The 27,256-nt window shown below is 46.6% G+C and overlaps 1 long non-coding RNA gene across 1 annotated transcript; it reads left to right on the top strand.

Moving 5' to 3' along the window:
- The first annotated feature begins 21,158 nt into the window (after positions 1-21,158).
- Positions 21,159-22,606, top strand: LOC310749896. Its single transcript, XR_014541861.1, has 2 exons — positions 21,159-21,313; positions 22,258-22,606. It is a non-coding gene; the product is annotated as an uncharacterized lncRNA (long non-coding RNA).
- Positions 22,607-27,256: the final 4,650 nt, after the last annotated feature.

The following is a 27,256-nucleotide window of genomic DNA, read 5'->3' as shown; positions in this document are numbered from 1 at the left end:
AAATAAAATAAATAATAATAAATTTTTTATTTGTATCCCGCTCTCCCCAGCCAAAGCCAGGCTCAGAGCGGCTAACATCATCTAAATATGACAATATGCATAATACAATATACAATATGCAAATAAAATAATGTTCAACATTCATTAAAACAATATAGAATAATATTAAATATCAGCATTTCAAAATTAAACAGAAATCTACTCAACAGTTACAACAAGTAATTTCTAAACTCCAATCAATAAAACAACAGCAAACCACAGTGCACAACATAATACAATACAAAATGAGAAGCAGAGACTGGAGGGTAGGGCAAGGCAGGTGGAAGGAGGCCTTGCCTGATGGAGTCTCTCCCCTCACAGTTCTTCCTCCAGGCATAGCTTCCTTATGAGGAGACCCAGGGCCGGAGGGTGGGGCAAGGCAGGTGGAAGGAGGCCTTGCCTGATGGAGTCTCTCCCCTCACAGTTCTTCCTCCAGGCATAGCTTCCTTATGAGGAGACCCAGGGCCGGAGGGTGGGGCAAGGCAGGTGGAAGGAGGCCTTGCCTGATGGAGTCTCTCCCCTCACAGTTCTTCCTCCAGGCATAGCTTCCTTATGAGGAGACCCAGGGCCGGAGGGTGGGGCAAGGCAGGTGGAAGGAGGCCTTGCCTGATGAAGTCTCTCCCCTCACAGTTCTTCCTCCAGGCATAGCTTCCTTATGAGGAGACCCAGGGCTGGAGGGTGGGGCAAGGCAGGTGGAAGGAGGCCTTGCCTGATGGAGTCTCTCCCCTCAACTTCACTGAGACTGGTATTTATATTGCTGATCTACATACTCCTGACTCTGGCTCCTGACAGCTGAGCAGAGGAGCCAACTTGCTTCAGAAATTGAGGGGTCCCAGCATCACTTGTGGCATCACACTTACAACGTTGCATCGTCAGGAGGAGGCCAAGCATGAAGCTGAACTTGGCACAGCTTCAATGGCTGGTGGCTCCTCCTCTCTCAGCTCAGCCTCCTTCCACAGCAGCAGCAGGAGGAGAAGCTCAGCCTCTTTCACCCCATCCACATTGGAGGGGGGCTGGTCCCCTCTGAAAGGATACTGGGGGAGGCCAAAACAGCTCAGCCCCCAAGAGCTGATGCCCCTGCAGCTGAGCATGCTGAAGGAACTGGAGGTCCCGGAAACTGAATGGGACCTGCTCCCAGAATCAATTTTCTAAATTATCCTCGTTAACCTAGAATTCAGGACGAGCAGGACTCGGGTGGCCACTTTATGTGCCACCAAAGCAGAGGAAATGCATCACCAAGAAAAGAGGGCAGAGATTTACATAGAATTTGCACCTGCTAATTTAAATGCACAGGTGCCAAATTAAACCAAATTGCCACAATTTATGAACAGGACTCCAAACACATCTCAGCATAGTGGGGGAGACTGTAGCCAGGCGACCTGCATGCCTTCTCAGTCTACTCTCCAGCTGCCGTTAACTGCGGATACGCAACTTCAAGATCTTTTTCTTATTTTGGTTCTTTATGTTTCATCTTCTAGACTAAGACTGGACAGCAGTTCAAATAGAGGATACCTTCTAAGACTAAGCAGAAAGCAGGACAGATGAAAGCAGAGAAACAACATAGTCAGGGAAGAACCCTCTCTTCCCTTGCAAAGCCAGGGATGCGTCCTTCAGTCTTGAGTTCCCAGATGTGGTTAGACTACAACTCCCTTCCACTTCCATTGATTAAGTCAGTTGGGCATTGCAGTCCGACATCCGGGGAGCCACGGTCGCAAGGCATTGCCTCAGGAGCCCAAAAGGCAGAGCTCCGTTCAGCTGGGTGGCTTCCTCGTGAGTAGTACGGGGTCTGCTTCCGATCTCTCCCGAGGCACCCCAGTGCAGCGCTTGAACGGCGCTTGAAGCCATGCAAATGGAGCCTCGTGTTCGCTAGGTCTCGTCCCTCCTCAGGAAAATAGAGTCCTCCATCTCTCGGAGGTTGTTGCGGCTTGATCTGTAACACCTCTAGGCAAGCCTGCAGCTTTGTTATAAATGAGCAGAGGCAGCGAAATTTCCCAGGGGAAGGCTTTCTCGCTGCGCGCAAGGGCGTTTTCGCCATCATTAGCTGTCTAATTGCGTGCCACGCCGCACAGAGCTATTTAGATGTGTGACTGGCGATGATTTATTGATTACCGCTCCTTTTGTAAAGCTTTGTTTTCCCATTTCTGACAAATCCGGCGACTAGTGGTGGAGTTTGATTCCCCCCTCCCCCAATTTTTTTTTTTTAATGAAAAATTGCTTTGAACGCTTGTTTGATATTTCCTGTGCATTAATTTTTTAATGGAGCTCAAACACACAAAGCAAAGAACCACCCACGCACCTTACAGGAACAAAACACGCGCACGGGGGGGGGGGCGGGTGATGACAGAGCGACATGGAAGGACGTGACTTTATCAGTTTCCCCTGACCCACTCTCCGTCGTGAGGCACGGAGGTGGGACAGAGGCGGGACTAATTCCAATGCCAATCATGGCAAGCGCTCCAGCCCCTTCTATGTACCTATTTCATGGTACCAGTCGCTGGCAAAATCAGGGGCAGAGAACTTCAGGTCAGAGGCAGGGAAGAGCAAGCCTCAGGGGTTGCCGCAGGGGACACCGCAACTATATAAAATGAAGCAAGAGAAGCAGAGGGGCAGCAAAACTGGCATTGCACAGGTCCATGAGACCCCAAGGTTCAGGGGCCAGATGTGGCCCTGTGTACCTCTCTGCCTGGCCCCCGGGACTCTCCCAAGGCCACACACCCCTCCTGAGCAACACCCCTCACCTGCCTTGTTTTTCTCTCTTCTTGAGTGTTTTGTCCTGGATCTGCTCTTGAGCTCTGACAGTGCATCTTGCTTGCTTGCTTGCTTGGATGGAGGATAGAGAGGAGGGCATGTGTAAAGGTAGCTCCGTTAGTAAAGCATGAAACCCTTAATCTCAGAGTCTTGGGTTCAAGCCCCATGGCTGGGCAAAGAGATTCCTGCATTGGAGGGGGTTGGACGAGATGACCCTCATGGCCCCTTCCAACTCCACAATTCTATGATTCTATCATTATTAACCCTGTTTTTTGTCATTTTGCAATCCTCGCCTGAAATATACTCGGAGTCGAGAGTGGATTTCATGCTCTTTATTCAGCTCATAGTGGTGATGAGGAATGGAAGTTCCCCCACAATATCTGCTTTATATACATTATTTACACAATGGGCTGCACGTGATTGGCTAATTCCGGGATTCTCCTGTAGGCCAATCAGGTTGTGGATTCACTTCCACCTGGAGCTGGATTGGGTGGCTCCTGCGGACCAATCAGACTGCTGCATTGTTCTAGGACCAATCAGACTGCTGCATTTTGGATCCTATTCAACTCAATACATAACACCGCCCTTTCTGGTTAGAACAGGAGGAGGTTTTTTAATACCAGCCTGGTGCGGCTGCCTTTCCTGCCCGGCAAACGTCCATGGGGAGGGGGGAACATGGCATTGATGGGCAGAGGCAGAGGCAAAAGGGGGCAGAGCAACAAATGTGAATGTTACCTTTTGCACAGCAGTATCTTCACACTCAAAATATTCATCTCTATCCAGGGTTTTGAAAATATGTGAGGAGGGTGCGAGGCAAGGCTGGGGAGCAGTGTGATCCTGATCCAGGAGAGCCAATGGCCTGTGAGAGTCCCAGATGCCAGAGCCATCTACCCTCTGGTAGTTTTCCAGGAAGTGGCATTCAGAAACATCACTGCCTCCAACTGTGGAGGCAGAGCAGAGCTGGCTAGTCACCATTGATAGCTCTTTCCTCCTCCATGAAATGGTCTAATCCTCTTTTAGAGCCATACAAGTTGGTGGCCATCACTGCTTCCTGTGGTTGGGAGTTCCATAGGTCAACTCTGTGTTGCAATATCCATCCTGAATCTTCCAACATTCAGCTTCGTTGGATGCCCATGAGTTCTACTGTTATGAGAGAGAGAACCTTTTCCCCCCCCTGCACTATTTCTCCACGCCATACATAAACTTCTACCATATCACACCTCTTTGGGTTTGAATCTGGGACCTTTTTGTGTGCAAAGCAGGAGGGTGCATATCCCTAAACATTTTGTGAGTCTTTTGTCCATTTACGGTATTTATTTTTCCTGATTTGAACTATAAAATGGTGGTTTTCTTGAGTCAAAATGAAAGTACCCCTAAACATTTTTTTAGAAGGAAAAAAAAGCAATGGATGAGAGGGAGAAAAACTTTTCTCTGTTCACTTTATCCATGCCATGCATACATTTATAAATTTCTATTGTGTCGCCTCTTTCTTGCCTTTTCTCTAAATTAAAAAAGCCCCAAATGCTGCAGTCCTCCTTCCTGGGAGACTCACTCAATCCATCCCCTTGACCATCTTGGTTTCCGTTTCCTGACTCTTTTCCAACTCTACAATATCCTTTTTGAGGTCAGGCAACCAAATCTGGTGCACAGCTCTGCTGCACATGCTCCTTGAGTGTTTTTTGCCTGGCTGGAATGTGTCCTTGAACTCCCACAATGCCTCTTGCCTTCCTGGATGAAGAACAGAAACTAGTGAGCATAGAAACTAGTGTACCACCAAGCTCAATTTTACCTCTGGCCCCACCCAGGACTGGTATGTGGCTGTCATGAGGCTGCCTGGAAGGGAATATGACCCTTAAGGTGACAATGCCTCTGTCTCCTGAGATCAGGAGATATCACCACTCCAGACTCTTCAAGCTTTTTCAAGCTGTGGCTGGCTACATGAATTTAACAAAAAATAATATTCATGCAGTTAAGCAGTTCCATTTGGACGCAAGCCAGGCCGTCCTTCCTTGATTGCAAGATTATGGATACAAAACAGCAAGTGCAATGCAAAATCGTTGAGTGAGTGCGGGAGACCTGTCCAAGCCTACAACCATATGAAAATCGGGATGAAAAACTGTGTTAATCCAGACTCTGTCGTATCTATGGCAGCATCAATGGCCGGCTGTCTACATTTGCCTAGGAAACGTTCGCCATCTAGTGGTCGAAGAATTACATGAAACCATGTACCGGTATATCTCCCCCCCCCCCCAACAGGGCATTCTGATCCCTGCCACTGGCAGCATCAAATACACTGCATTTTCATTTTGAATGGGGTTTAGGTTCCTTCTGGAAGATGCTTCCTATGTCTATGTTATCTACTTTAGCATCACTTTCTCCTAGCTTCTGCTTCTTCCTTTTTCCTGGATCCTTAAGGGATCCCGGTCAGTGAAGGATCACATAGTTAATGGGATGACATCCTGATGCTATGTAGCCAATCCAATTTGGCTACATGATTCAATTAATGATGGCAAGAGAGGGCAAGGGGGACTAAGGGCAAATGAGGGTAATTGACAGAAATAAGCTTCCTCTTTTCTTCCTCGAAAGGATTGCAGCACTGCAAAAACAAAACAAAAAAGGGGTTTGTGACAATTAGCGGATAATTACCCCTTATATAGGACACTAGAAACACATCTGAACATCCCTCAGGCACTCTTTGTGCAAATCTTGTCAATGCAGGATAAAGTGTGGAAGAGCACAATCTGTCAAACTGAATGTGCATTTCACCCAATGTAAGTATTACATCTGAATGACAGAAGCTGGAAAATGCAGTGGCCAGTTTAAGAGCCATGTGTGAAAATGACCTCTGGGGTTCTTTTCCTGCCCAATTAAAAGGAAATGGCAGTAAGGGGCCTGTGACCATTAACAGTGCGATCCTAGCCAGGTCTGCTCACAAGCAGGTTCAATAGGTCCAGGAATTGCAGCATCTGTTTCCTAGGCAGAGAGTAGCCCTATTTATTCATCCATTGCTATTATTAAAAACTTTGTAGTTTTTGTCTCCAGCATCTCCTCCCCTTCCTGCTCCAACCTGGCCTTCTCAGAAAAGCTCTGAAGAGAGAGTCTAAAAATGCATTCAGGTGAGTATGCTGAGTGGGAATCTCACACTTCACAGGCTTCTCCATCACTCATCACTGAATGGCTTCTAATGGCACTTCCAGACTGTCTTTATTTTCAGGTGGGGTTCACTCACATGCTGGCAAATGGTGCAATTCTAATTGTTTCAGGGGTCTTGTGCAAGAAGCACTCTTCCCTGGAGATCAGGCTTTTTGCAATAAGGGAAGTGACAGGTGACATGCCACGGGGTTTTGTACTGGGCTTGGTGTTGTTCAAAATCTTTATAAATGTCTTTGGATGAAGGAATTGAGGGTACACTCAAGAAATCTGTGGATGACACTAAACTGGGAAGAGTAGCTAATACCTCAGAAGACTGAATCAGGGTTCAAGACGGCCTTAACAGATTGGAAAACTGGGCCCAAGCCAGCTAAATGAATTTCAATAGGGACAACTGTAAGGTTCTGCAATTAGGTAGGAAGAACCAGATGCAAAAGTATAGGATGGGGGACACCTGGCTTACAAGCAGGGCATGCGAAAAAGATCTAGGCGTCTTAGTGGACCGCATGCTTAACATGAGTCAACCATGTGATGCAGCTGCAAAAAAAAGCTAGGCTGCATCAAGAGATTATTATGTCCAGATCAAGGAATGTAATAGTCACACTCTATTCTGCCTTGGACCTGGAGTCTTGTGTCTGGTTCTGGGCAACACAGTTTAAGTAATATATTGACAAGCTGGAATGTGTGCAGGGAGATTGACCAAGAGGTTGGGAAGCCAAGTCTTATGAGAAACAGTTGAGGGAGTTCGCTATGTTTAGCCTAGAGAAGAGGTGGCTGAGAGGTGCTATGATAGCCATCTTTAAATATCTGAAAGGCTGTCACATGGAAGATGAAGCAAGCTTGTTTTCTCCTGCTCTGGAGGGTAGAACCCAAACCAATGACTTCATCTTACAAGAAAGGAGATTCTGCGTAAACACCAGGAAGAACTTTCTGATGTTAACAGCTGTTTGACAGCAGAACAAACTGCCTCGGGAGGTGGTGGGCCTTCCTTCATTGGGAGTTTTTAAACAGAGGTTGGGTGACCATCTGCCAGGATTTCTTTAGCTGTGACTTCTGTCATGCAGGGGGTTGGAATAGATGATCCTTGGGTACCTTCCAACCCTATGATGCTATGATTCTATGAAATGCATTGGAAAGTGTGGGATAATAGCACTTGCTTTGACACATCATGTCACCTGCCTGCAGGCAAATCTGAATGACTCCTTCTTAAATCGACAGTGCCATTGACTCTCCTTACAAACAAATCAGGATGAACGGTCAATAAGCAGGTCATCTGGAAGTGATCGAAGAGTGTTCAATGGAACTCATTTAGAAGCCCACTTCAGACCTTTGAACTGATTGCATGAAGCTTAGAAGTCCTCCTGGAAGGAATTTGCTTTCAGAGAAGCAACCAATAAACATTTTAAATACAAAAATACATTGAAAGTATATATTTAATAGTATGCTCCATATATAAGTTGTTTAAACATGAGTTGCTTAAATATACATTCAGCAGCATTATAGTATGTGTTCAAAACCACTTCCATCCCATTTACTTCCAAATAAACATGCATTAGGCTGTCCTGTATCAAGTCCCATTGTGTTCTTACTTTCTCCCAAATAAGTGTGCGTAAGAGTGTCACTTTAGAAGAGATGTCTTTTTTCATCATAACATGGCATCTTTGCCAGTCACACCTGTATTTACTGCTGCAAAGCAGGTTCCAGTTAATTTAATTGGCTGAAATGCTCCAAACATTCAAGAAGTCATTGTTCGATACCAGCCTAGAGCAGAATGATGGGATGTTCATTCCATGAAAAAAACCTGTGGGTTCCCTTCCTCTGAAAATAAACTCCCAGCAGCTTGTTTCAGTTGCTTTGTCAGGGACTCAGACAGGTCACTTCCATGCTGCTCACACGGCAAATTGGCTTCACCCCCAGAGGCATACTCCATTGTCTCTCGAGACAGACGAATACCAACAATTGTTGTTTTCCTGCATATTTATATATGGACGGTTATATTTCCATGTTCACACTACTAGCTTTAAACTTTGCAAATTGCTTAGAAGCCCATTTTTGGAATTCAGTGGTTTATAAAAGAATAAATAGGTAAAGGTAGAGCTACCCCTGACCGTTAGGTTCAGTCGCAGACGACTCTGAGGTTGTGCACTCATCTCGCTGTATAGGCCGAGGGAGCCAGCGTTTGTCTGCAGAGAGCTTCCGGGTCATGTGGCCAGCATGACTAAGCCATTTCTGGTGAACCAGAGCAGCGCACGGAAACACCGTTTACCTTCCCATTGGAGCGGTACCTATTTATCTACTTGTACTTTGACCTGCTTTTGAACTGCTAGGTGGGCAGGAGATGGGACCAAACAACAGGAGCTTGCCCCGTTGCGGGGATTCAAACTGCCAACCTTCTGATCTGCAAGTCCTAGGCTCTGTGGTTTAGACCACAGCGCCACCCACGTCCCTTAAAAGAATAAATAAGAACAATATAAATTATGTCTATGTAAGCCTGTTTTTTTTTTAAAGGGACACAGGTGGCGCTGTGGGTTAAACCACAGAGGCCAGGACTTGCTGATCAGAAGGTCGGCGGTTCGAATCCCCGCGATGGGGTGAGCTCCCGTTGCTCAGTCCCTGCTCCTGCCAACCTAGCAGTTCGAAAGCATGTCAAAGTGCAAGTAGATAAAAAGGTACCGCTCCGGTGGGAAGGTAAACGGCGTTTCCGTGCGCTGCTCTGGTTCGCCAGAAGCAGCTTAGTCATGCTGGCCACGTGACCTGGAAGCTGTACTCCGGCTCCCTCGGCCAATAAAGCGAGATGAGCGCCACAACTCCGGAGTCGGCCACGACTGGACCTAATGGTCAGGGGTCCCTTTACCTTTTTAAACCTGTTTTTACCAATGCAGCAATGGTAGCTGTGTGTGTGTTTGTGTTGAGGTCAGCCCTGGTCTGTGCTGCTGGCGTGGTTCTTTGCAAGATAGTCATTACACATGTCACTCTAGCAATGAACTGGCTGTCTGTTTGAGGGAGGCCACTGCGCTGTATAAAAAAAACCCCTCCTACCCAAAACCTGGATTCCACTGGCTGTACAATTTAGGCTGGAGTTGGTGCAGAACAGGGTCTTTATCGAACTGCTCCAGCCCTCCTGGGCTCCCCAGTTAATCCCTCAAACACCCTTTCAAAGCTGTAGATAAACACAATCAGAGGCATCTCATCTCCCTTGACTCACACATCTTTTCGCCAGGCAAACAGATAACATTTAATACAGATTGAGACAGTTTAAGTAAAGGTTACAGACTAACCTTTCTGGGAATGGCTGTCGCTCCAGAGCACAGCATTTTCAGGGAATTGCTGTTCATTTCCATTCCTTTATTCTGGGGTGGGGTGGAGGGAGGGGGAGCCCTGAAAACACACACCAATACGGTGATGGTAGCCGTGATAACAATGCAGGGACCGAGAGGTGCGAGGAGAGAAACTTCCAATCTCGCAAAAGTGCAGGCACACACCAGACATTACCCACAGGGAGATGTTTTCATGCAATATGTTTTCTAGCATAAAACCCGTCAATTGCAATTTGTCCACAACTGTCATCGAAAGCTATTAGTGTCTACAGCAACAGCAGATACATACACATATCTGTGTGTATTACACATATATTTATATCCACACACACGCTGACTATCTACAGCACTCGGGGTGTGTTATTTGCAAGGATATTTTTTTGAAGGAAGCGCAAGGGCGCGTGGCATCATGTGTGCTTCTAGTACCTCACTTGCGCCGTGGGGGAGCTCTCTCTTCTCTTTGGTCTCTTTCAAATGGTCCCTTTTAAAATGTGTGGGGGAAGCATCCAGCTTATGTGCATAGGACTGGGGTAGATCTGCCCTGTTTTCCCAGTCCACGGCAGCTCATGAGGAACCTCTTCCAACTCTACAATTCTATGATTCTATGAATCCCTTCTATGCTGTTAAGTTGAAATCCTTGCAGGTTAGGGGTGCATAAACTCAGACATGGAGGCCAAATGTGGCCCCCAGTTCCCCCCTTGTGGCCCTCAGAACTCTCCTCAAGCCACACCCCCAAGGATTTTTGGATGGCTAGAATATGTCCTTGAACTCTGATCTTTCCTCTTGCCAGCCTGGATGGAGGATAGAGAAGGGCGTGTGAGTGCATGTAGAAAGATCTGCACAAACGTAATAAATTTGCATGCATGGCTCCACCTGCTTTCACCTCTGGCCCACCCACCACAGGTATGTGGCCCCCAGAAGAGAATGTGGCCCCCGAGCTGGAAACTGTCCATCCCTCTTGCAGGGTAAAGCGTTGAGTTCGGTCCAGAAAGAATTCGTCCCCAAACTGAGGAGCTCCTCAGATCTAGCTGAGGTTCTGGCTGGAGAAGAAATCCAGCAATATCTCTAATTTAAGGCTCTGTTTCTGATACTATCAGCTAGCATAAGCCACCCACCCTGAGCCATGATCTCCACAGAATCCCAGATTTTAAAATACAGTGGTACCTCGGGTTAAGTACTTAATTCGTTCCAGAGGCCCGTTCTTAACCTGAAACTGTTCTTAACCTGAAGCACCACTTTAGCTAATGGGGCCTCCCGCTGCCGCCGCGCCACCGGAGCACAATTTCTTTTCTCATCCTGAAGCAAAGTTCTTAACCTGAAGCAATATTTCTGGGTTAGCGGAGTCTGTAACCTGAAGCGTATGTAACCTGAAGCATATGTAACCCGAGGTACCACTGTAATAAATTCTTAGCACTTGTAGAACCTGAGATATAAGTCAAAGAAGGCAGGCACTCGCCTTCCCTTTTCTGTTGCGAGAAACTAGCCTACTCCCACATTTCAGCATTTTGAGCTTACAAATGAAGTTATGGCAATTACTGGCATTTAGGCAAGCAACTGATCTGACATTTAGATGAACTGGTTTTTTTTTAGTGTGGCAGCACTTACACACTGGAACTCTTTACCTGTTGACATCAGTCCTTCACTGTACTCCTTTCGGAGCCTGCTAAAAACATGTTTGTTCAGGCAAGCCTACCCACACATGCACAATGTTGATGGGTGTTTTAATCTGCTTTTAGTTTATTGCTACTTTTACCTTTTGAATGTTTTAAGGAGTTGTTTTTACTGTTTTCGCTGATAGCTTTTATTGTTTTATTCTCTTTGAAAAACTACTTTGAAGGTTTCTTTTAGATTCAGTTGGCGTATAAGTTTGATGAAACTTATGGTTGTAAACTGTTTTAAAATGATTCTAATATTGTTTCTAATGCTGCAACCTGGTGGGTAATAAGTTAATTAACAAGGATAATAAGAACAGATAACCAGATCTAGCCAATCAGGCAAAGAGAAAGCCTGAACATCTTTACTCTGAAGAAGGAATATTTTAGATAGCTTTTAAGCCTTTCCTGCTTGTCTTCTTTGGTGGACAAGCAATTGCTGCCCCCCCCCCCAACAGTAGAATACAATTCAGATATCCAAGATTTTCATGTTGCTGTGATTCTGAAGTGTGTGTCACTGTCAGTCTAGAAATGAAAAAGGTAGCAGCAGAGACAGGAGCTCCTGAGCTTTCTAACCCAGGTGTTATTTCATAGGAAAATATGTGGACTAAATAAAAAAAAATCAGTGTAGGTAATTTTTTAAAAATTACTCTGCCAGTGTAAGAATGGGTTAAGTCCATCATTATTAGACCCAATCTGCAGGGAGTGGGGGGCTTGGGGGTGCCTCCAGGCACTTTGTTTATTGAGCGTTCATCCTGATTTGCTTGCACAAAGCTTATGCAGAGGTTAAATTGTGTCCAGTCTTTCTTAAGCATCTGTTCTGATTTGTTCATGGACCTGTTATATGACAATGACCATCCATTCTAGTTCGTTCGTAGGGCATTTACACTTCTGCCCATTCATCATCTGTTCATTCCACACTTTTAGTGCGTTTCCTTGTCACTTTCTGAACTGTAATATGTCTGTGGGGTTGTGTTTTCCGTGTGTGTCTTTAGTACATTTGTTGCAGCAGGACAGGAGGGCACCAAACTCATCCCCAATGCCCCCAACTCTATAAAAAGAATTTCTCAGAATAGCTATTTGCATAACCCACCAAGGAAGGCAGTAGCACAACAGAATTCATAACAGTAACAATTAATTGCACATTTATTCAAAATCCAATTAAAACTATTTAGGTTAATGAAGGTAACAAAACTGATGAACTTGATCCAGCAATTCCTACTTATCAAAACTGGATACAGTGGTACCTCAGGTTAAGAACTTAATTCATTCCGGAGGTCTGTTCTTAACCTGAAACTGTTCTTAACCTGAAGCACCACTTTAGCTAATGGGGCCTCCCGCTGCTGCCGCACTACCGGAGCACGAGTTCTGTTCTCATTCTGAAGCAAAGTTCTTAACCTGAGGTACTATTTCTGGGTTAGCGGAGTCTGTAACCTGAAACGTATGTAACCCGAGGTACCACTGTAGTCATTTGCACCTCCAGTGCCCCCCTGATGCCCTCTTGCCACTTAGTACACCCCTAGGTAAGCCCACCACCCCCAGGGGGTATCAACACCCACTTTGGGAAACCACTGCATCAGGGCAATAGAGGCTGGATCTAGGCACATCAAAGAAGAGTTTCAGGTTGCGGGTGGCGCTGTGGTCTAAACCACTGAGCCTCTTGGGCTTGCCGATCGGAAGGTTGGTGGTTCGAATCCCCGCAATGGGGTGAGCTCCCATTGCTCTGTCCCAGTTCCTGCCCACCTAGCAGTTTGAAAACACACCAGTACAAGTAGATATATAGGTACCGCTGCAGGGGGAAGGTAAACGCTGTTTCTGTGTGCTCTGGCTTCTGTCACGGTCCTCCGTTGCACCAGTAGTGGTTTAGTCATGCTGGCCACATGACCCGGAAAGCTGTCTGTGGACAAATGCCGGCTCCCTTGGCCTGAAAGCGAGATGAGCACCACAACCCCATAGTCGCCTTTGACTGGACCTAACTGTCCAGGGTTCCTTTACCTTTACCTTTTACATCAAAGAAGCATTTCAGGAAAACGCCTTGAGAAATTGCGTTAGCAAAAATGGAACTCCACAGCGCCATCTGGTGTCACAGTGTTATAATGCATATGCAATGCATATAAAACATTCTTTCTTTACCAGTCTAGCTGAGTCCAGAGACCAGTAGTCCTCTTTGCAATAAAGTCCCGGGAACGTGCCTGAATCCCACCCACCAGTTACTGACAGTCTGGGGGTGATCTGCCTGAGAGTGTGTGGTGATGTGTCAGCCCTACAAAGTCAACAAGGCCCCGTCTACACTGCGCATTTAAAGCAGCATCATGCTACTTCAAACAGTGATGGCTTCTGCCAAAGAATCCTGCACAGTGTAGTTTGCTCAGGAGACACTCACAGATTCTCTCTGATTCTCAAAGTTCTCTGGGAAGAGGGATGGACCATCGAACTTTTCTGGGAACTATAGTTCTGCAAGGTGAATAGGAGGGTCTACACTCCTCATATTAGTGGGATCCAGGAACAAAAGATTGGCTATGTCAAGCATTGCTGCTCAGGGTTCCAGACAGCCCCATCTTGGCTGCAAACAGGCTTATTGGCACTTGCCACTTGAGCTCACTATTAGAGGGAGTGAAAATGGAGGGCAGAATAGTTGTGTATGGTGGAAAATCATGCTCTCCCACAGTCCTTTTATTATTATTATTATTAGTGACTCCCGGACTCCCCCTTTGCCCCTCACATTCATCATGCATCTTGGCAGCTCATCAATAAAAGTGGGGAATGTCTCAAAAACCTGTAGCTGCCAAGGGGGGGGGGGACGGAATGCTGGCAAATGACAGGGCCCTTATCTTAATTACTGGCTTATTTGCATTTAAATGAAGGTTATTCTATAATTACCAGCAAATGTTTTGTGTTGGAGCTGAAATACTTCTCCATGGGCTGTCAAGCTCCTTTCCATTCCCATTTTCTCTCCTCCCATTCTTCTGCTTTGTAATCAGTCGGTGCACACTGAGAAAGGCATTTTCTCTCGTTCTCTGCTGCCTTCCTTTCCTTCACCACAGACAGAGCTTGGTTAATCACTTTCAGACGGAAGGGCCTGCCATTCCCCTCAAGCCTTTGCAGCTCTCGGGGGCACATAGGAAGGGCTTTCGTGATGATGGAGAGCGGTGGGATCATTGGCCGTGCCAGGCTCGGTTTTGTACATTCCGACAGGTGTGAGATGCACTTAAGATTTTCAGGATGCTCGTGGCAGGGTCAGGCCTCCTGCCGCCTCCACGGTGTGACGCGGAGGATGGCTCAATCAAGCCCACTTCGAAATGGCAAAATGAATCTTGCAGCCCTGGAGGCAGCTGGGAACTGGCAGCAATCCAGGCAATAGGATGTGACTTCAGTGTTCATCCCAACATTAGCATGGCTATACTGCAGCTTGTGCAGATGTTGGGAACCTTGGGTTGGGGGTGAGGAAACTGTGGCCCTCCAGATGTTGTTCAGTCACCCCCAAATTCTACAGACCTATGGCCTCACTCAGAATGAAGCAGCTTCCTATGTTGACTCTGCCCCATTGTAAACAAATCAAAATCAAAGAACACAGCATGGCTCTATCTAGAGTGGCCAACAAGTTTCAGCTGTAACATAAATATGGTGTGTCCTCTGCTTGGTGTCCAGTCTTCTGGATCAGGCCAATGGCCCATCTAGTCTAGCATCTTGTTCTCAATGTGGCCAATGAGCATAGCTGTCAACTTTTCCCTTTTCTTGCGAGGAATCCTATTCGGAATAAGGGAATTTCCCTTTAAAAAAGGGAAATGTTGACAGCTATGCCAATGAGATTCTCCAAAGGGAAGCCTGCAAGCAGGACCTGACCACAACAGCCTTTTCTCCTCCTGTAGTTTCCAGCAACTGGGATTCCAAAGCATTGCTGCCTCTGGCTAGGAGAGCAGAGCAGAGCCATCGTGGAGAGTAGCTATCGATAGCCCTCTCCTCCATGAATTTGTCTCATGCTCTTTTAAAACCATCCAAACTGATGGCCGTTACTGCCTCCTGTAGGAGGGAGTTCCATAGTTTAACTACGTGCTCCATGAAGAAGGACTTCATTTTATCCATCCTGAATCCTCATACATTCATTGAATGTCCCTGAGTTCTCGTGTGGTGAGACAGGGAGAACAACTTTTCTCTATCCACTTTTCCCATGCCATGCATCATTTTGCAAACTCTTACTCGCCTTTTCTCTAAACCTGCCTTTCTCAACCTGTGAGTCCCCAATGTTGTTGAACTACAACTCCCATCAGCCCTAGCTAGCAAGGCCAGAGCTCAGGGATTATGGGAGTTCTAGTCCAGCAACATCTGGGAATCCACAGGTTGAGAACAGCTGCAAAGTCCAAAACGCTGCAACCTTTTTCATAGGTGACTAGATCTGCCCCCTGATCATTTTGCATGCTTAGATGTTGCTGGACTCTTTCATGCAGATAATGAAATGCTGGAGTCCTGGCTATCCCTCGCTGAATCTACACAAATATAAAAGATGCTGTGAAAATGCTTTTTTTAAAAAAGTTGTAAAACATATATGGAATTTGCCATTAGCTCACCATCACCATCTAGTGTTACATTTGTATAATGCACTTAAAACGTTATATTTTCAGCTGTATAGCTGAGTCGCATGATGCTTGGAGCTAGATCTAAGAGCACAGGAAGAATGGGTGACTTTGCCCAGATCCCAAAGTAACGCTCTTCATTTACACGACGACTTTGGAAAGTCCTGCTACGTGAGCACATGTCTATAGAAATGGGATGTTGAAATACGATGGCCATTTAATTTTTCTAGGGTTCTGAGCAGAATCCCAGACTTGTACAAGCCTGAAATGTCACATCGGATTGCCAGCTTTAATTGATGTTGCTCTGCTCAGCTACTTCTGAGTGTTTCTGACTGCTGGGTAGACTGGCCCTGCAGCAAGTGGCCAAGCTCATTTGAATAAATCGCACTCACAAAGCATGAAAATGGGGTCAAGGTAGTGCACAGGCCAGAAACTTAATGCATGCACATATTGAAATAAGTTATCGGCAGCTGTGTCCTGCAAAAATATATGAAATATGAAAATAACCATGAAATATCTGAAGGACCATATCTCCCTTTAGGGACTTGCCTCGGTTTTGAGATCTTCAGGGGAGGCCTTTCTCTTGGTCCCACTACCCACACAGGTCCATTTGCTGAGGACACAAGACAGGGCCTTCTCAGTGGCTGCCCCCAGATTGTGAAACTCCCTCCTACAGGCAGCTCAGCTGGCCCCCCCTCTGTTTTCTTTGGGTCAATGGGCAAAGACCTCTTTGCTCCAACAGGCCTTTGGCTCTTGTGGCAGGGTCATTGGGGGGGTATAGATTTCCTTCTCCTTTTGTTGTGCTTTTAAATGGTTTACAGCTGTTTGGGCTGAGTGCTGTTTTCAATATGGTCAGTTACTTAATTATTACAAACGATTTATACTTGATTGTGTGGGTTTTGTTGTTGTTGTTTTAAAAAAAGCTGTATCTGTTTTTTAATTCATGTTGTGAGCCTCGCTGGGATAAAGGCAGGGTATTAGTGAAAACAATTAATCAATGCTGAAATGCATCTGTACAATCTTATTGCTTTACTCCTTTTGAAAACAGCTTTGAGGTTTTTGAGGGTTTGGGGGTTTTTTTACAATCAAGCAGTGTATAATTTTTTGGAATAAATATGTGCCTGCAATTGCATTGTACAAGTGCGGCACGTGCTGCCATTAGGCAGAGCGAGGCAACAGAACAGCTATGTGTGTCTTGTGGCTGTCCTTCACTCGCATAACTAGCCTGCTGCCCTCAGGGCCAATGGCAGACACTATCACATTGCTAATATTTAAATACAATTCAGCTGTCAGACCAGTCAGTTTCTGTGTATGCAAAAGAGGGGGCACCATCTTGGCGACCTCCAGCTGATTGCCAACCTTGCCTTCCAGGCAGCCAATGAAAGTGGGCTAGAGGATTCCTTTGTTAGCTTTGCATTCAGGAAACATAACAGAAGCATCCCTGCTTCTCCTTAGGGGATGAGCGAATCGGTAATTTTTGGCTTTCTCTCCATTTCTCATGTTTTCCAGTCGTAAGTTCAGCTGTCCACATTTCCACATTGGCTTGTGGTTTATTTACTTTTAAACAGCCCTAGTGAAAATTTGTGAGCGTTTTAGGGCAGATTTCTCTTAACATGCACATCTTAGTATGCAGCTTTGCCTCATATGTGTATTTTCAGTCATTTCCCCTAACATAAGGCATCTTTCTCTGTGATCGTCATGAACAGATGCATATTAGTACATAATATTAGCACATATTAGTTTAATATGATTTTTTGTACACATTCCTTGGCCAGAGAACTGCACTGCAACATTCAGAGAGGCCCGGATTTCAAAGAACGGCTATGTTTCTGTTTGTGTATGGTTTCGGCAAGGGTGGGTTAGGTAGGTTCACCTTTAAACGCAAACAGAATCGACTTTCTCCCACATCCCCTGCTCCTCCTTAAATGAAACATCAGAGAAACATTTCAACAAAAACAGGAAAACTCTCTTGAGATCTTCTCCACATCTTGAGGCAGGTTGCACCCAAATTGCAGAACTGTAGAGTTGGAAGGGACAGAGGCATGAGAAGGGGGCTGCGGTTGGCCCTGGGTGTCCTGACTGAGGGGGCTGACAAAATGGCAGGCGAGTGAGTGGCACACCTCGCGCCCAATGGCAGCAGCTCTACTGACCCAGCTGCAGAGAGCAGGAGAGTGAGCAGCAGCTTCCCCGCCCCTCTCCTACCCTGAACTGTGGAATGTGGGGGGCACCCTCCTCACCCCACACCCTCAGGAGTGCGCCCCCCCCCCCGCCCCTGGGCAGCGCGGGCATATGCTTCGCCGCTGCGAAGGGACCCAAAGGGTCATCAATTCCTTGCAAAGCAGGAATGAAATGAGAATCCAAAATGAATTTGGACATTCCTCTTCAGGCCAAAAAACTTTCAACACAACTACCAAAATTCTGTAGGCCAATGTTTGCGCACTCCTTTTAACACAACCAGTCTTTCACTGGTGCAATATAATAATAATACAGTGGTACCTCAGGTTACAGATGCTTCAGGTTACAGACGGTTCAGGTTACAGACTCTGCTAACCCAGAAATAGTACCTCGGGTTAAGAACTTTGCTTCAGGATGAGAACAGAAATCACACTACGGTGGTGCGGCAGCAGTGGGAGGCACCATTAGCTAAAGTGGTACCTCAGGTTAAGAACAGTTTCAGGTTAAGAACGGACCTCTAGAACGAATTAAGTTCTTAACCCGAGGTACCACTGTAATAGAATAATTACTCAGCTGCCATGCTAATGGTGAAGCTCCTTTCAGTTAAGAGATACACTATTAGTATCATTATTATTTATTAATTTTGTGTACCGCCCTTCACCCATAGATCTCAGGGCAGTTTACAACATAAAAATACAAGAGAGAGGAAAACTGGGCAAGCGCCTATCTGTCTGTTCTCTGCCACCCAGGGTGTCGTGCAGATAGACCTGTGTGTACGGACTAGATGTGCTATGCGGTTGACAGCTCCGTCTTCTCTCCCTTGGATGTTAAGATGAGTCCAGGGCACTGCGTGCCGTGATGCTCCACCGGGGAGAGGCAGCCCTTATCTGCCATGAGCCACAGCGCTAACTTCGCCAGCTCAATGGGCGTGAGGACTTGAGCTTCACGGCAATGCCAGCGGATGTTTCATTTAATAACTGCCTGGGATGCAGACCCAGCCCAAAGGGATCAGTGTCTTAATTAAGTAATAACATTCCCCTGGCAGAGTGTGGCCTTGGCAAGCCTGGAAGCTGAAATGCGACTGACCCGGCATTAAGCAGAAAGCGTGCTAATGGAGCCCATACCGGGGGTGTTTGCGGGAGGCAGGGCCCGCTTCAGGCGATGTTATTGAAATGAGGAGAGTGCCGTGCAATCGAAATGAGATTAATTCTCCTTCCCTCACCGGGCAGCGTCTACAACAGTCCCTGGGTGCAGAACAGCAAACCCCAGAGCCCACTGTTGGCTCCCTGACTAATTGCTGCTAATTGGAAAAGGAACATGGGAAGAAGGCAGGTCAGTGGGAAACGCTGGCGGAGCTCCAGACCCGCTTCTCCTGGAATGGCCGTGTTTGACGACGCTGCAGTATTTAAGAGCGATAATTAATATCATAAGGAGGGGGAAGAGAAAGGAGAGAAAATCGGCCTTCCAACTTTCCTGCTCCCTCCTGCCCCATCATCTGTTCTATAGAGATAATGCCAAGCCACAAAAGATTGGATGTGGTTTGCCAGAATCGAGGGCAGCCAGATGCAAAACATGGTAGAGCAGCAAGACCAGCATTCCTTCTCTCTCCCTCACAAGTGGCACCAGTGAAAAATGGCCCTCTGCTGCTCAACTACTGAAGGTACAGGAGACTTCCTCTCCTCTGCTGCCCCCTAATGGCAGCTCCATGCTTTGTGCAGCATTTGCCAGGAGTTGCCCCCATTTGATACACCAATGAGCCCTGTGCAAGGCGAACGTCTATAAAGTGCCCAGATGCACCTTCCTGAGTGTGGGTCACAGGAAGGTATTTATTTCATGGCATTTATGCACTGCTTCATTGCAAAAGAAACTCCTCAAAGTGGTTTGCAAGAAAAGACGAAACATTAAAATTGCCTCTAAATTATTTTTTAAGAACAATAATTTTAAGATTATTCAAAAAATTAAAATGATAACAGATTAAAAACCATGCCAGCTTTCCATACGTATGGACAGACTTGTCTAAACAAAAATGTTTCAAGCAGGTGCCAAGAAGAGTACAGTGAAGGCACCCGCCTAATATCAATAGGCAGGGAGTTCCATAGTGTAGGAAGCAGCCTTACACCCTGGGATATAAGATTTCTGTTCCACCCTGTTTCTGTCCCATGCAATGCTGTTTCTGCTCTGCTTCTGTTCAGCTTCCAAAAATGACATTCTTCAAAAATGACACTGTCCTCTGTGATAGAATTTTACACAATTCGGAGACTGCAAGACAGTATCCACAGGGTGTTTCTTATGTTTTACCTGAGTTTGGATTTTGTTCTCCGATTCTTTTTGCGGCTTACCGCCATGTCATCCATAGACCTGGATTTGCTTCCTACAGCTGTCTGTCTCTTTAAAAACACTCCAAGTCTGATGCCTGATGATTAAGTCTATTAGATGTCTGAGGGGCTCGGCACTCAAGGTTTCTCCAGCGATGCGCTTTTTTTTTTCCTTTCGCAAAGGCTCTCCCCATAAAAGTGAACTCTCTAGTGTGTTTTCAGCTTGTTAAAATCCATTCAGGCTTTTCCAGCCATTGAAGAAAGCTTTCCCCCCCTTCAGCTTCAACCCCACAGCGCGCACACACACAGTTTTCCTTCAAGTATTTGTTTGATTGCCATTACAGGGTTTGTATTCAAAGAATGTCTTCCTTAGTTAAAAAGGGTGTGTGTGTGCCAGATTCATGGAACATCATTCGTAAAAGCAAGATGTGGAATAAATTATCACTTTAAAGCAAAGGTTGTGAGCAAAGGTTCTGTCTTCGTTGGTTCCAGTCTTTGTTTACAGATGTGGTAGCCTGGCTCTGCAACAGAGCTGGGAGATATTTTTCAGCTAAAGGGGCACCTTTCCTTTATGGGGAAGTTTCTGGGGGGTTGCATGCCAATGGTAAGTAGCAGGGTTGGGCGTGGGGCTACCAGGGAATTATTGGGCAGATAATAGTTCCTCATCAGGTATCCTCAAATATATCTGAAGGACTGTTGCATGGAAAATGAAGCCAATTTGTTTTCTGCTGCTCTGGAGGACCCAAACCAACCAATTCAAGTGGCAAGAAAGGAGATTCTGATCAAACGTTAGGAAGAACTTTCTGGCAGTAAGTCATTAGACAGTGAAACGGACAACCTAGGAAGGTGGTTGTTCTCCTTCCTTGGAGCCTTTTAAACACAGGTCAGAAGGCCATCCATTAGGGATTGCTTAGCTGTGGTTCCTGCATTGCATGGAATTGGACTAGATGAGCCAGGTGTGCCATCTATGTGGGGCTGTGGGGGCTGAGCCCACCACCCCCAAAAAAATTACATGAGGGGCCCTGGCCCCCTCAATATTCTGTGGCTGTGGCAGCCCCATTGGGCCTTTCAGAGGGTGTACCAGGCTCTGTCAGACCTCCTCCCGCCATGTGACATCACAAGCGCTGCACGTGTGACATCACCACACATGCCAGGCCCCCTCAGTGTTGGGTAGAACAACCTTGCATGGAGCAACAGCAAAGCCCCCAAAAGAATTGGCCAGTTATGGAGCTCCAATCAGAGCCAATCAGGTTGGCCACAGTGAGAACAGGATGCTGGACTCAATGGGTCATTGGCCTGAACCAGCAGCCTCTACTTAGGTTCTTACAGTTTGAGGTTCCACAGAGGTGGGCCGCTGCTCTGTCATCCAGATCTCCACCTCCCAATCCTCTGGGACCTTCCCTGGGGTCAGAATTCTCTTGGGGTCCCAGGCCCCCTCATTGAATCCCTCAACCCTGGGTGGGTCTCTCCCAATTCTCTGATCTCATCCTATTCCTCCTCGCCATCTGACCAACTCTCTATGAAGCCTCCATGGGATTCGTGGCACCACTAAGGGAGATGTGTTGCATTTCTGTTTAAACTGGAATTATAACTTCTAAGGTGGCATCTAGACACCAGGGGTGAACGAAGTCGTTGTGACACCCGGGGCAGGGCGTTGCTACGTAGGGTGCATGTGCGGTGTTGCTATGTATGATGCATGCACTGTATGCAGCGACACTTAGCTGTTTGCCGGCGCCGCTGCTCCAGTGCCATACAGTTGGTGCCAGGATCCTCTGCTCACGGCTGCAGTCGCGAACGGAGGATCCTTCACATGCGGCTGTGGCAGCACAATGGCTGCTTGTGCCACTGCAAGCCCCTGCGGGGTGCCTTCTTGTCACCCCCACAGATACAGCACCCAGGGCAAAATGCCCCCCCATTGCGACTCCACTGCTAGACACATAAATTAGCACATGCTGTCCTCTCTTCCCTGGCAATGAAATGCAAGTGGAATGTGGAAAGGCTTTCCTGGTGTTAGAAAAGTGTTGTTGTTTTTTTAAAGAAGAAGAAGGCCGCGATCAAATAATATACAGTCAAACGAACCCATCACCCAACCCAAGTTGATGGATTCGGCGCTGGTGCCAAGTTCTCTGAAGTGCAACAGCAAACAAGCCCACTCATTGTAAATAAATCAGCCACACTTCCTCCAGGGTAGGGCATTACGGGAGAGGGAGAGAGAGAGCAGCTTAATGGCAGCACGGTGGCTGAGAGGAGAATTCCAATGAAGTTTTGAAAAACTCTTTTGACATTTGAGAAAAGAAATTGTCAAGCATCTAAAGCGGCGAAGAGAGCACGGGCCTCACCGGATGAATGTCACATTTCAGCCTGGAAAGATAGCAGCTGTTTTATCTCTGGGAACAGGTGGCTCAAAGCTACAAAGAAGATACATTGGGCACGATTCGGTCACCATTTGCACCACTCTGGAGAAGACAAAATGGGCCCTGATCCAGAAGAGTTTGCTGGGATTTACACCGTTGAGAGTGGAGGGGAGCAAATTCAGCGTGGGTGCTCAGGAAGAGCATAATGGGCCTCAGAGACAGGGAAAATTCAGGGGCCCATTTGAGAAGAAGACTTTCCTTCACAATTAAACATTATATATACAATGCTATGTATTTGATTCCATTTACGAATTGCTTCCCATAATATAACCCCGAAGTGTTTTGGCAGGGAAAACATCAACCGTTCAAAACAAATCTATATACAAAAGCAATTAAAAAGGATTCCATGATGCAAAGACAATTTCAAATCCAATTGAGATAAAGACTGGTACAAATATATCCACTTAAAGGGCTCATTGAAAAGGGGAAGGCCCTCAACTGAGGCTGGAAAGATGATAAGCAGCTGTCTGTTACTTGAAGCAAGCCTCGCTGCTGTCCTTCCAAAAGCCGTGCCTTGTTGAACCCCAGTTGGCGTCTGCTCAGACCCTCTCCTCAGGCTGACCAAGTGAGCCATGGGCCACATCCACAACATACATTTAAAGCAGGATCATCCTACCAATTTTAAACAGTCGTGGCTCCCTACTCCCACCCCAAGGATTCTGACAGCTGTAGTTACTTATGTTTGTTGAGAGCTGTTAGGAGACCCCCTTTATTTCCCTCACAGAGCTACAGTTCCCAGAGTTCCCAGAGTTGATAAACGACTCTGAGAGGCAGGAATTGGCCCAAGGGCACCCAGTGAGCTTCTTGGCGAAGTGGGGATTGGAACTTCAATTCCCTAACCACTAAAGAACACTGCCTCTCAATTGTAGCTGTAGGAGCTGAATAGGGGGTCTCCTAAAAAATTATTAGCACTCTTAACAAACTACAGTGGTACCTCGGGTTACAGATACTTCGGGTTACAGACGCTTCAGGTTACAGACTCCACTAACCCAGAAATAGTACCTCAGGTTAAGAACTTTGTTTTAGGATGAGAACAGAAATCGTGCAGCAGCGGCGCAGTGGCAGCGGCAGGCCACATTAGCTAAAGTGGTACCTCAGGTTAAGAACAGTTTCAGGTTAAGAACGGACCTCCAGAATGAATTAAGTTCTTAACCCAAGTTTCCACTGTACAGCTTCCAGAGTTCTTCAGGAGGGGGAGCCATGACTCTTTAAAGTGGCATTGTATTATTGTTCTGGGTTGGGGGGGGTATGCTATATAACCCTTCTAACCCCTGGATCCAGCAAGTGTTAAAACAAATTCCTGGAATAGCCAGGCTACCTTCCTAGGGAGGCGATAGCCTAGGTGATGGGCCATTAAGGGAACAAAGGAAGTGGACTGGCACTGGCTGGTAGCTCGAAAGACAAAGGCCAGAATGGAGAGTTGTGAGCTGGAAGCTGGAAGCAACAGGCTGGGAAGCCAGAGAGGGATGCTTGGTTTCTGTTTGAATCCAAGGCTGTAGTTATCAGAACCTTTTGGGGTGCTAATGCTGTGTACCCCTCCATCGCAGGCTCAGGTTTTTATATGTGTAAATAAGCCGGATATCAGAAATACACCACAGCCTCTGTTGTGTCTCATTCCAAAGGAAACACAAACCCTGGTAAGTATCTGGAACCCCTGATATCTTGTACAGCTTGGAGATGGGGGTGGCACCAATCCACTATCTTTGTTCCCTTAATGGCCCATTACTTAGGCTATCACCTCACTAGGGAGGTAACCTAGCTATTCCAGGAAATTATATTTTAACACTTACTAGATCCAGGGGTTAGAAGGGTCTCGGCATACAGCCTACTTCCTCCCCCGTTCCCTCCCCCCAAAAAGAACCCTCATAACACTATGGTGTAAATGTGACCTTGTTCTGATCTGGGACGGTTCTTCTTACACACTTATTTTCCCCGGTAATATATAGGCTGGTTCCTCTGTCAATAAAAAACTCTGCGACCATTGAAGTTAATGGGTCTGCACCCTTTATAAAAGGTGAGGCCCGATTAAGCACACAGAGCCACATTCAAACGCCACTTGAAGCGTTTGGAATCTGCACTTGGCTGTCATTTTATTGCATGATCATTTCCCATTATCTCGACGGCTTTATGTAAACTGCTGTTGGAAGCCAATGTAATTAAAGACCCAGCAATGCCATAATGATAATTCCTGTGAATAGGAAGGCTTCCCTTTACCCCCTCCAAATCCACTTTAAATGAGCAATTTCTTTTGACCATCATAAAGGCGGACCTGACTCGACTTCAAGGTCTCCCTTCCCCGCCTCCCACTGACTCTCTTTTTGATCATGTTTGTAATGGCAAAACTATTAAAATAATGATGACAGTCCATTAGGAAGCATGGGGTGGTTTTTTTAAGGGGGGGGAATGACACGGAAATATGGAGAGTTGTAATTAAAATGACCAAGAGGACTCAAGTCTACCTGATGACTTTTCTTGAGGATTCCAAATGCCTCGCTCTCTCTGTTTGACAGCTCCTTAATTGAAGAAAGTGTGTGGCTCCCCCACCCTTAAATGAACCACCAGCTTAATGTGAAGCGTTAACCAAAGTATTTGAAGAACTGAAGCTTAAGGGTCTCACTGAAAAGTTCACTAGATGATCTTGAACCAAGTCAACTTTCCTGTGCCTTAGCAATGGGACACAAAAAGGGTGACAGACGTCACGAGGGGCGGTAGCTCAAGCAGTAGAGCATCTGCCATGCATGAAGAAGGTCCCATATTCAACTCCCTACATCTGGGACTGGGCATGTACCCACTCTGAAATCCTGGAGAGCTGCTGCCAATCAGTGTAGACCAGGGTTTCCCAAACTCGGGTCTCCAGCTGTCGCATCCCACCATCCCTGACCACTGGTCCTGTTGGCTAGGGATGATGGGAGTTGTAGTCCAACAACAGCTGGAGACCCGAGTTTGGGAAACTCCGATTGTAGACAATACTGGGCAAGATGAGCCAATGGCCCTTCAGAACAGGGATGGGGGACTTGTAGATGTTGTTAGACTACAACTCCCATCTTCTGCAACCATTGACCATGCTTTCTGGGGCTGGTGGGAGTTGGGCGGAGGCCAGCAGCATGCAGAGGGCCACAGCTTCTCCATCCTTGACTCACTGCACAGTCACTTACTGGTTTGATGGTGGTGGTCAATCAGAAGAGCACTTTCACCATTACCTCCTGACCCAAGAATCTGTGGTCTGTGGGAGAAGCCCTCCTCCTGGTCCCATCAGTAGATATAGTACGGAGAATGGGGACTTCTTAGTGGCAGCACTTAGAACTCCCAAGGGAAACCAGGCATTCTCCTTTTTTACCTGCTTTTAGGAAACATATACAGGCTTCCTTTTATTCATCCAGGCTTTTTGTTTCATGAAGGTTACACACTACTGGTTCTAACTGCTGCCTGTGATATGTCATAGTGCTGTTTGAAATGGCTTTTTATGTTGAAATATTGTTGTGAGCCTCAAACTTTGGGAAGCAAGTTTGAGTTCTGCATATGAAACATTATTATTAACAATAACGCAAAATGGTGGCTGCAATTCTGTACACATCAATATGGCCCACAGCAATCAACTGCTGCACAGACCACCATGGAAGCAAAGGAAGCTGCCGTATACTGGACCAGACCATTGCTCTACCTAGTGGAATGTACACTGACTGGCAGTAATGGCTCTCCAGGGTTTTCAGGCAGGTGACAGGGATTGAACCTGCAGCCTTCTGCATGCAATGCAGAGGCTCCTACCCAGAGCCACAGCCCTCACCAGTCCCTGGCTCTGCATAGCACACTTGGGAGGACTCTCTTCCAAAAGCCAAGCTGTCAAAACAAACAAACACAGAGAAGTGGCATTTGTGGACCATGCCACCCCCTTTCTCTTTTTGGTCCTCTCTTGCCCATCTGAACCACATCCTACCTCGCTGCAGCCGCAGCCAAACTCTGCAGCCCTGCTCGGTAATGTGGTTTCATATTCAGAATCCTGCTCAAATGTGATTTACAGCAAAGAGGCGGCTGGTAAATGGCCGGCTTTATTTTCGGCACGCCAGTTTCATATTTGCTTTTATTGTTTGCAGTAAAAACCTTTTATTCTTTCCATTTTCCACCCGCTGTGCCTGCTGCCCGCGTGCTCCCTGGTCTCCCTTCATTTGTCATTTCCCATTTAATCTGCTCCAGTTTGCCTCTCCCCCCCCCAACCCCCTCCAGCCTGTCCCTCCTCTGTAGCTGTCAGATTCTCCTCCTCCCCCACCCCTGCCAATGTCATTGCTGCAGAAGAAAAATTGGATCATATTTAACTTGATATCAAATCCAAACTCTTGATGACTTTTTGAAGGGCGTTGGAGCACGAGGGACAGAGCACCGATCTGGAGGGTGGGGGGCAAGCAACTGCACGCTATACTAGTTTTGGCATGGAACACAGCCCAGGTATTGTTTTGAAATACTCAGGGCTCCCCAGGCACCATGCCCAGTCCCTAAAGACTGCCCTGCATTCTCATGAAATATGAGCAAGCCAGGAAGGCATCTGACTTTGGTGTTTAAACTAAGTCAACGGGGCCTGCACTATCCATATTGTTGTGGGGTTTCGGAGTCCACCTGGATGATACCCCGAGTCCCTTCCCAGCCTTGGGGACCTGTACCCAGGGAGGGTTAAAAATCTAATGGTGGAAATTTCTAAACAAGTCAGACAAGTTTATTGGTAAGACAAAGATTTTGGCTGGCACGTTAGTGCTCTCATCTGCATCCTGAATGAATGAGCAATGTAGTCTTGGAAGCAGGCTGGAAGCTGGAGACACAGAGGCAGGCTTACTCTGTGCAGGATCCAAAGCTAGAGAAGCAGGATCTGCTGAGGTGTCCCTCCAT

This window comes from Podarcis filfolensis, assembly GCF_964270895.1.
Source record: "Podarcis filfolensis genome assembly, chromosome: 15".
NCBI classification, from domain to species: domain Eukaryota; kingdom Metazoa; phylum Chordata; class Lepidosauria; order Squamata; family Lacertidae; genus Podarcis; species Podarcis filfolensis.
Note: the sequence above shows the minus strand (reverse complement) of the source record. Positions and strands in the feature narration are given on the sequence as shown.